General features: G+C 42.4%; 1 pseudogene; it reads left to right on the top strand.

The window, feature by feature from the left end:
* Window positions 1-1,023: 1,023 nt before the first annotated feature.
* Window positions 1,024-3,636, top strand: LOC129040604 (akirin-1-like; annotated as a pseudogene).
* Window positions 3,637-7,468: the final 3,832 nt, after the last annotated feature.

Raw genomic sequence — 7,468 nt, 5'->3', positions numbered from 1 at the left:
GGATGATTTTTGGGAAAGAAGAAAAAGAAAAGGATAGAAAACAAAGAGAGGAAGAGAAGGTGGCAAAGATAAGATCTCTCAGGAGATCTGGTCTCTTGACCATAATAAGCACCCAACAAGTATTTACAGAATGACTGATTTGAGGGACTCTGATTTCTTCCAAGAAGAAAGACAGGAAATAAGCTAATTCTATTCAACATACGTTTTAGGCATGATTACAGTCTAAACAAAATTTTACATTTTCTAGAATTTCATTCTATATTACAGAAGTTTATTAATTATGTATGAATTCTCAGTAACTACTGATAAGGGATCTACCAATGCTTTCCTTCAGAAAGCATTCAGATTTGGAGTGTAAACAAATGCTTTTAATTACTCTTTCACTCATTACATAAAAGACTTTGGGCTTGTAACTGAAGAAGTTATATAATTAAAACAACCAATACTCATTCTGAGTATTACTTGATTGTCAGAAATACTGAATCAGGGTTCATTTTATACCAAAGTCAAGCCTGACTTGAGCTTAATGATTAAGTCAGATTTAAAAATCCTTCCCATCACTGCAGAACACAAAGACAATTTCAGTCCAACATGTCAGAAATCTCACTTTCAGAAAAGCTGTCACCTTTTCTTTGCACTCCAGCCCTCCAGCCCCTTTAATGTGCTATCCAAGAAAGCAGTGAAGGAGAATCACAGGATAATTGTGCTGTAGACGGGGAGAATAACCAGGCCAGAGATCAGGAGGACTGGAGGCCCCCAGGGGAAGAGCTGCAGGAAAAGGGAGACCCCATAGATAATATGATGAAATATTTGGAAAGCATTAGGAACATCTGGATAGAAAATCAGATAAGTGAAACAATAAGGCACATACCAAAGCCAAACAAAAATCTTTAAAAGGAAATGCAGTCATACTTCTCTATTAAGCTGTGCAGTGAATCATATTTACATCACCATCATGTGGGAACACTGGTTATTATTTTATCAGAAAGTAATGATGCTATCAAATTTGGAGAATGGGGAAAGTTGGGGGGTTGTAACAGAGACAAATCTTCGTTATAAGTTTATCAGAAAATAATGATGTTATCGAATTGGGAGAATGGGGAAAGTTGTGGGGACAGTGATAACAGAGCCAAATCTCTGTCTATCCAATTGTCTATCAAAACAAGAAATCAACGGATTGGAGCCTACTGGGCTTGAGAGCCCCGCTGAGGAGTCCAGAGATTGAGACGCAACTACGGCCGCGTCCCCTCCCGGTCCCCGGCCACATGGCGAGCGGGGCGACGCCGAAGCAGCCCACGGAGCTCGAGGCGACGCTGCTGAGCCTGGTTCCCCAAAGCGGCCGCGCCACTCCCCGCTTCCCCACCAGACTCCGGGCCCCAGGCCCTGGGACGCCGAGCCACCGCTGCAGTTTCAGACGCAAACACCACCGCGACCCTGCAGCAGCCTGCCCCGCCTGGCCGCCAGAGGCACCTTCCAACTCCGAAGCACATTTTTCAACATATAATAGAATCATTATCAGAGGTGGACACATTTAGAAGTTGTTCTTAATCAGAGGGCAGCTTGTGCTTAGGAAAGCCAGCCTCAGTCCTCAGCACTCAGCACCCAGTGCTCCAGGTTTCTCCTGGGTGAAGATGGACCAGCCCACCTTGGCCCTGCGGCAAGCTGGAACAATATGTACACGTCTCTTAAAATATGAAGAGAAGATTTGGGAGGAGTATGAGCAAATTCTCAATACCAAACTAGCAGAGCAATACGAGTCGTTTGTGAAATTCACACATGATCAGATTATGCGACCATGTGGGACAAGCCCAACAAACTATGTGTCTTGAAGCTTTTTGTTGCAGATCTCAGTACCAGGTTTGACCTCAAGGCATGGTTGCTATACATTTTTTGCGACTGTTTGATATCACATTTCAGCTCCAACTTTGCGTCCTGAGAACATTCCAACGTTTCTGCAGGTCCATTTTATATGACTTGGAAGACCTTAAAGCTTTCTGGTTGCCACAAGTATATCTTTCTTTTCTGTTCATCCAGTAAATAATCATACCCTACTGTGACAGATTTTTCCAAACAAAAATACCTGGAGCAGCAGTGCAGCAAAATATGCCTTCAGTGGCACTCAACAAATGGAGTTTCCCCAAGCACAGTTCTGTAAGAAGTGTGTGTGAGAGTGTGTATGTGACTGTACGTGTACTTTAGATTATGGTTTGTACTGTGCAAATTTTTTTGATCTTGGGGATTCTGGCTGTGGATTTGATGCAGAAAATTATGGTTAAAAACTTATGGTCTACAGAAGATACTTAATGTTTTGCGACTATATAAATTGTAACAGTGGATTGTTTTATGTGTAGGTATTATTGTTAAATATGGGGACTGTTTCCAGGCACAAAATAGGAATCATAAATTAGGATGCAGGCTGGGTATGGTGGCTCATGTCTGTAATCCCAGCACTTTGGGAGGAGGCCGAGCTGGGCGGATCGCTTGAGGAGAGTTCGTGATCAGCCTGGCCAACGTGGAGAAACCCTGTCCCTACTAAAAATACAAAAATCAGCTGGACATGGTGGCGAGCACCTGTAATCCCAGCTTCTTGGGAGGCTGAGGCAGGAGAATCACTTGAACTGGGGAGGCAGAGGTTGCAGTGAGCCCAGATTGTGCCACTGCACTCTAGCCTGGGTGACAGAGTAAGATTCTATCTCAAAAAAAAAAAAAGTGAGGATGGCCATTGGCTGTGGTTATGACAATACAGTGAAAGTCTGTTGTCTTAGATATACAAATATATAGTGAGAAATTAGAACAAACTGGAGACTGGCCTTTGACACATGGACTCTGCCTAGCTGTGTTAGAAAAATATTTAACTCCAAGCCTTAAAATTCCCAAATGGAATTGGTGCTTACCTCATTCACACAATCGAAGAGTTCACTGGGTCTTGAACCTCTAAAGGGAAAAGGTCTCCCCTGGAGCAGGAGCATCAGGGTTTGCTCGGGGGCATAACATAGGTGAGTGCTGGGCTGAGGCAGGCTCCCCTGGCACTGCTAGTTGCAGGAGCACTTTACCTTTGTATCAGTTATTAAAAACAACATTTGAATCCTTTGGTCAGGTTCCCCCAAATTATTTTGAGGTAGCTATGTTTAAGTGCTTGAGCTTTTGTGTTGGCAACCCCCTGCCCAAGGTTGCTAATAGGGTATTCTGCCCCTTGTTTCCACAGCTGAGGCACAGAAAGTAGCCTCTTTTGTGAGGAGTTGGGTGTTAAGTATACATTTATTTTTTTGCCATGATTTGTTCAGGACCACATTTTACAAGACACCTTGTTTCCTTTATTATTGTTTCTGGAAAATCCTATTCATATTATTTTATTTGAATATAGAATATAGTTTTTTTTTAATGAGGGCTTATTTTGAAAAATTCTGAGCTTAATTCAAATTTATGTCAATACCTTCCCAAATAAGGTAATAGTCAAAGACAGATGTTCTGATCAAATGGCTTAGAGATAGTCCTGGAATATTCACATTCAAAGATTCTTTATTAATGAATGTCTTTAACTTAAATCTACCCAATAATTGCAACATGGTTCTTTGTACATTTTCATTATATGGTGTTAACAAGCTTCACTGCAAACAAATAAATTACTTATTTGTTTACCTTGTCTTCTTAAAGAAACAGAAAGTCAACATATGATGTCTAAAATTGATAAAATAGGCTGGGCGCCACGGTGCATGCCTGCAGTCCCAGCGCTGTGGGAGGCCGAGGCAGGTGGATTGCTTGAACCCAGGAGTTTGAGACCAACCTGGGCAACATGGCTAAACTTCGTCTCTACAAAAAGTACAGAAAATTAGCCAGATGTGGTGGTGTGTGCCCATAGTTCCAGGTACATGGAAGGCTAAGATGGGAGGACTGCTTGAGTCCGGGAGGTGGAGGTTGCAGTGAGCCAAGATTGCACCACTATGCTCCATCCTGGGCAACGGAGTGAGACCGTCTCAAAAATAAAATAAAACTGGTAAAATAAGAATGACCATGTAAGCCCATTATTGAGAAGGATGAAGATAAATACTAGAAGAAACAGATACAAAAGCTAAAAAGGCTTGCCTTGGAGAGAGGGATTTTTCAATATTATTTGATTTTTTAATTTATGTGTATCAATTTGATAATGATAATTATTTATTACAATAGGCTGAACAATGAATGCCCTCACCTAAAGATGTTTATGTCCTAAGCCCCAGAGCCTGTGAATATATTACTTTAAAGGCAAAAGGATTTGGCACATGTGATTAAGTTACGGATTTTGAGATGGGGAAATTCACTTGGACCATTTGGTAAACCCAGTATAATCACAAGAGACCTTCTATGAGGGAGGCAGGACAGTCAGAGTTGGAAAGGAGATATGATGATGGAAGCAGAAGATGGAGTGATGAGACTGCTAGCTTTGGAGATGGAAGAGGGCCACAAGTTGAGGACTGAGCAGCCTCTAGAAGCTGGAAGAAGCAAAGAATAGTATTCTCCCCTAGAGCAGTGGTCCCCAACCGTTTTGGCATCAGGAACTGGTTTTGTGGAAGAAAATTTTTCCATGGACAGGTGGCTAGCGGGGATAGTTTTGGGATGAAACTGTTCCACCTTAGATCATCAGGCATTAGTTAGATTCTCACAAGGAGCACACAACTTGGATCCCTCGCATGCCCAGTTCACAATAGGGTTTTGCTCCTATGAGAATCTAATGCCACTGCTAAACTGATGGAAGGTGGAGCTCAGGTGGTAATGCTGGCTAGCCCGCCGCTCACCTCCTGCTGTACCACCTTGTTCCTAACAGGCCATAGACTTGCACGAGTTCATGGCCCAGGGGGTTGGGGACCCCTGCCCTAGAGCCTTCAGAAGGAACGCAGTCCTGCCAATCCGTTTTAGACTTTGGCCTCTAGAGCTGTAAAATAAAACTTTTTTTTTGTTTGTTTTAAACCACTAAGTTTGCATTAATTTGCTATAGCAGCATTAGGTGACATAAATTTATTTAGAAAATAAAACCACCAGTTGTAGAATGTTAAATAAGAAAAATAAAACATGGTAAGACATGAATTATAGAAAACATGCCATCTGCTGACAGAGTAATTCAAAATAAAGGAATAATCTGAATTAGAAAGGGATGACAATTTCAATATATTTATCATGGTTTTGTGAATACTCACTATGCATTAGGACAAAGTTAGGTAACTTACAGCTAGTCTCTTGTGAGTCAATGCATAGCTACATTCTAATATTATTTACCACATGTACTTTTTCTTATTCCCACCTCCCTTTTTTTCTTTCCCATTCCTCAGTTTATCATCTCTGTTCCTGTCAGCGATACTCGGTTGGGGTAGCCACCTGGCTCGTATTACAATGATTCTGTCATATCCTGGAATTGTCTCTGTATCAGTCAGAGCTCTGCAGACACAGATACATAGATATATCTATAGCTGTCTAGATTTATTTTAATGAATTGGTTCACATAATTGTGGAGACTGGCAAATCCAAAATCCATAGATCCACAGGGCAGGCTGGAAGCTCTGCAGGAGTTGACACTGCAATCTTGAGGCAGAGTTTCTTCTTCTCCAGGAAACCTCTGTTTTTGCTTATGAGGCCTTCAACTGATTGGATGAGGTCGACCTACACAATTGTGGATATTCTCCTTTACTTAAAGTGAACTGATTGCAGGTATTAACCACATATACAAAATGCCTTCACGTCCATACTTAGAGTTTGATTAAATAGCTGGTTACCACAGCCCATCCAAGTTGATGCATAAAATTAACCATCACAGGCCCCTTGAGGGGTGGGTGGCAGGCATCATGGTTCTGCCCCATGACTCTGTCTCCTGGCTTATAGATCACTAGTCTAATAGTGGACACATGACTCCCACCAAACCATTCAGAGTCCCATCCCAGGATTTACTAAAGAAACTGGAAAAACAAAACCGAAAGACATCTAGCCCTCTCTGGTGTGGTGGCAGCCATGAGGTATGAGGATTGGGAGATATCAGTGGCCATATGGACAGTCAGTCATTCTGAAATGGAGGAGACTGAAGCAAACCTACAAAACAGAGACAAGATTTGGAGGAAGAGTCCTGGTTCCAGTTATCACTGAGGCCCAGATATACTCCTGCATTTTCAGTTGTTGAATTTTTTCAGTTTATGATCTGCTGTCTTATGATTCCCCTCCCCATCCCCTTTTGATTAACAGACAGTGTCTTGCTCCGTTGCCCAGGCTGGAGTGCTGTGGTGCAATCATACCTCATTGTAACCTTGAACTCCTGAGCTCAACCAGTCCCTCATGCCTCAGCCTCCTGAGTAGCTGGGAGTACAGCTGCGGGCCCTCATGCTCAGCTATTTTTTTTTTTTTTTTAAATAAATGAGGCCAGGCACTGTGGCTCACACCTGTAATCCCATCACTTTAGGAGGCCAAGGTGGGAGGATTACTTGAGGTCAGGAGTTCGAGATCAGCCTGGCCAACATGATGACACCCCATCTCCACTAAAAATACGAAAATTACCTGGGCATGGTGGTGTGCGCCTGTGGTCCCAGCTACTCAGGAGGCTGAGGCAGGAGAATTGTTTGAACCCAGGAGGCGGAGGTTGCAGTGAGCCCAGATCGCACCACTGCACTCCAGCCTGGGTGACAGAGTGAGACTCTGTCTCAAAAACAAAAACAAAACAGCGTTGTGCTAAGTTGCCTAGGCTGGTCTCAAACTCCTGGCCTCAAGCAATCCTCCCACCTCAGCCTCCCAAAGTGCTGGGATTATAGGCATGAGCCACCACACTGGTCTTTCATTCCCTTTTTAAATTTGAAGGGATATTTTTCTCATCATCCCTTAGCTAGATTGAGCTGGTTTTATGTCACCTGCAAGCAAAAGAGTCTCAACTAAGAGGGTATGATATCATTGGGTTATGTACAAATGTTTATGTTTCCCTCTCCTTTCAGATATATGGTTTGATTATCCACTTTGAATAGGCATGACATGTGGCTTGCTTTGTCAATGAATTATGAGTGCAAGTACGTCACTTTAACAGCCAGTGCAAGATTTGCCATGTTCTATGTACCTGGCAGTCACCTGCAGTGACTGTGAAAACACATGTCACTTGGTGCCTCCAACAGGTAGGTTCTTAGGTAACAGTGAAAAGGAGAGAATCCTAGCAAACTGTACATGTAGCATAAGCAAGCAATAAGCTTTTGTGATGGTAAGCCATTGAGATTTTGAAGTTTTCTGCTACTGCAATATAACCTAGCTTATCTTGATTAACACACAGGGCACTTTCCTTCATAATATTTTCCCATGATTCATCTTAAAAGAATCAATATTGAGCCAATATGGGGGTAATAACAGTACACAAAACAGAGTTCTTGCCCTCCTAGTAAGAAAGACAAACAAGCCATTCCAGACCATCCTAAGATTAATGGAAGTATTAAAGTAGTTTAGGCAGAGAAGTTATCATATTTGCCTCCCAGAT

The sequence above is a fragment of the Pongo pygmaeus genome, chromosome 6 (genome assembly GCF_028885625.2).
Source record: "Pongo pygmaeus isolate AG05252 chromosome 6, NHGRI_mPonPyg2-v2.0_pri, whole genome shotgun sequence".
NCBI classification, from domain to species: domain Eukaryota; kingdom Metazoa; phylum Chordata; class Mammalia; order Primates; family Hominidae; genus Pongo; species Pongo pygmaeus.
This window is presented reverse-complemented; position numbering and strand designations above follow the sequence as displayed.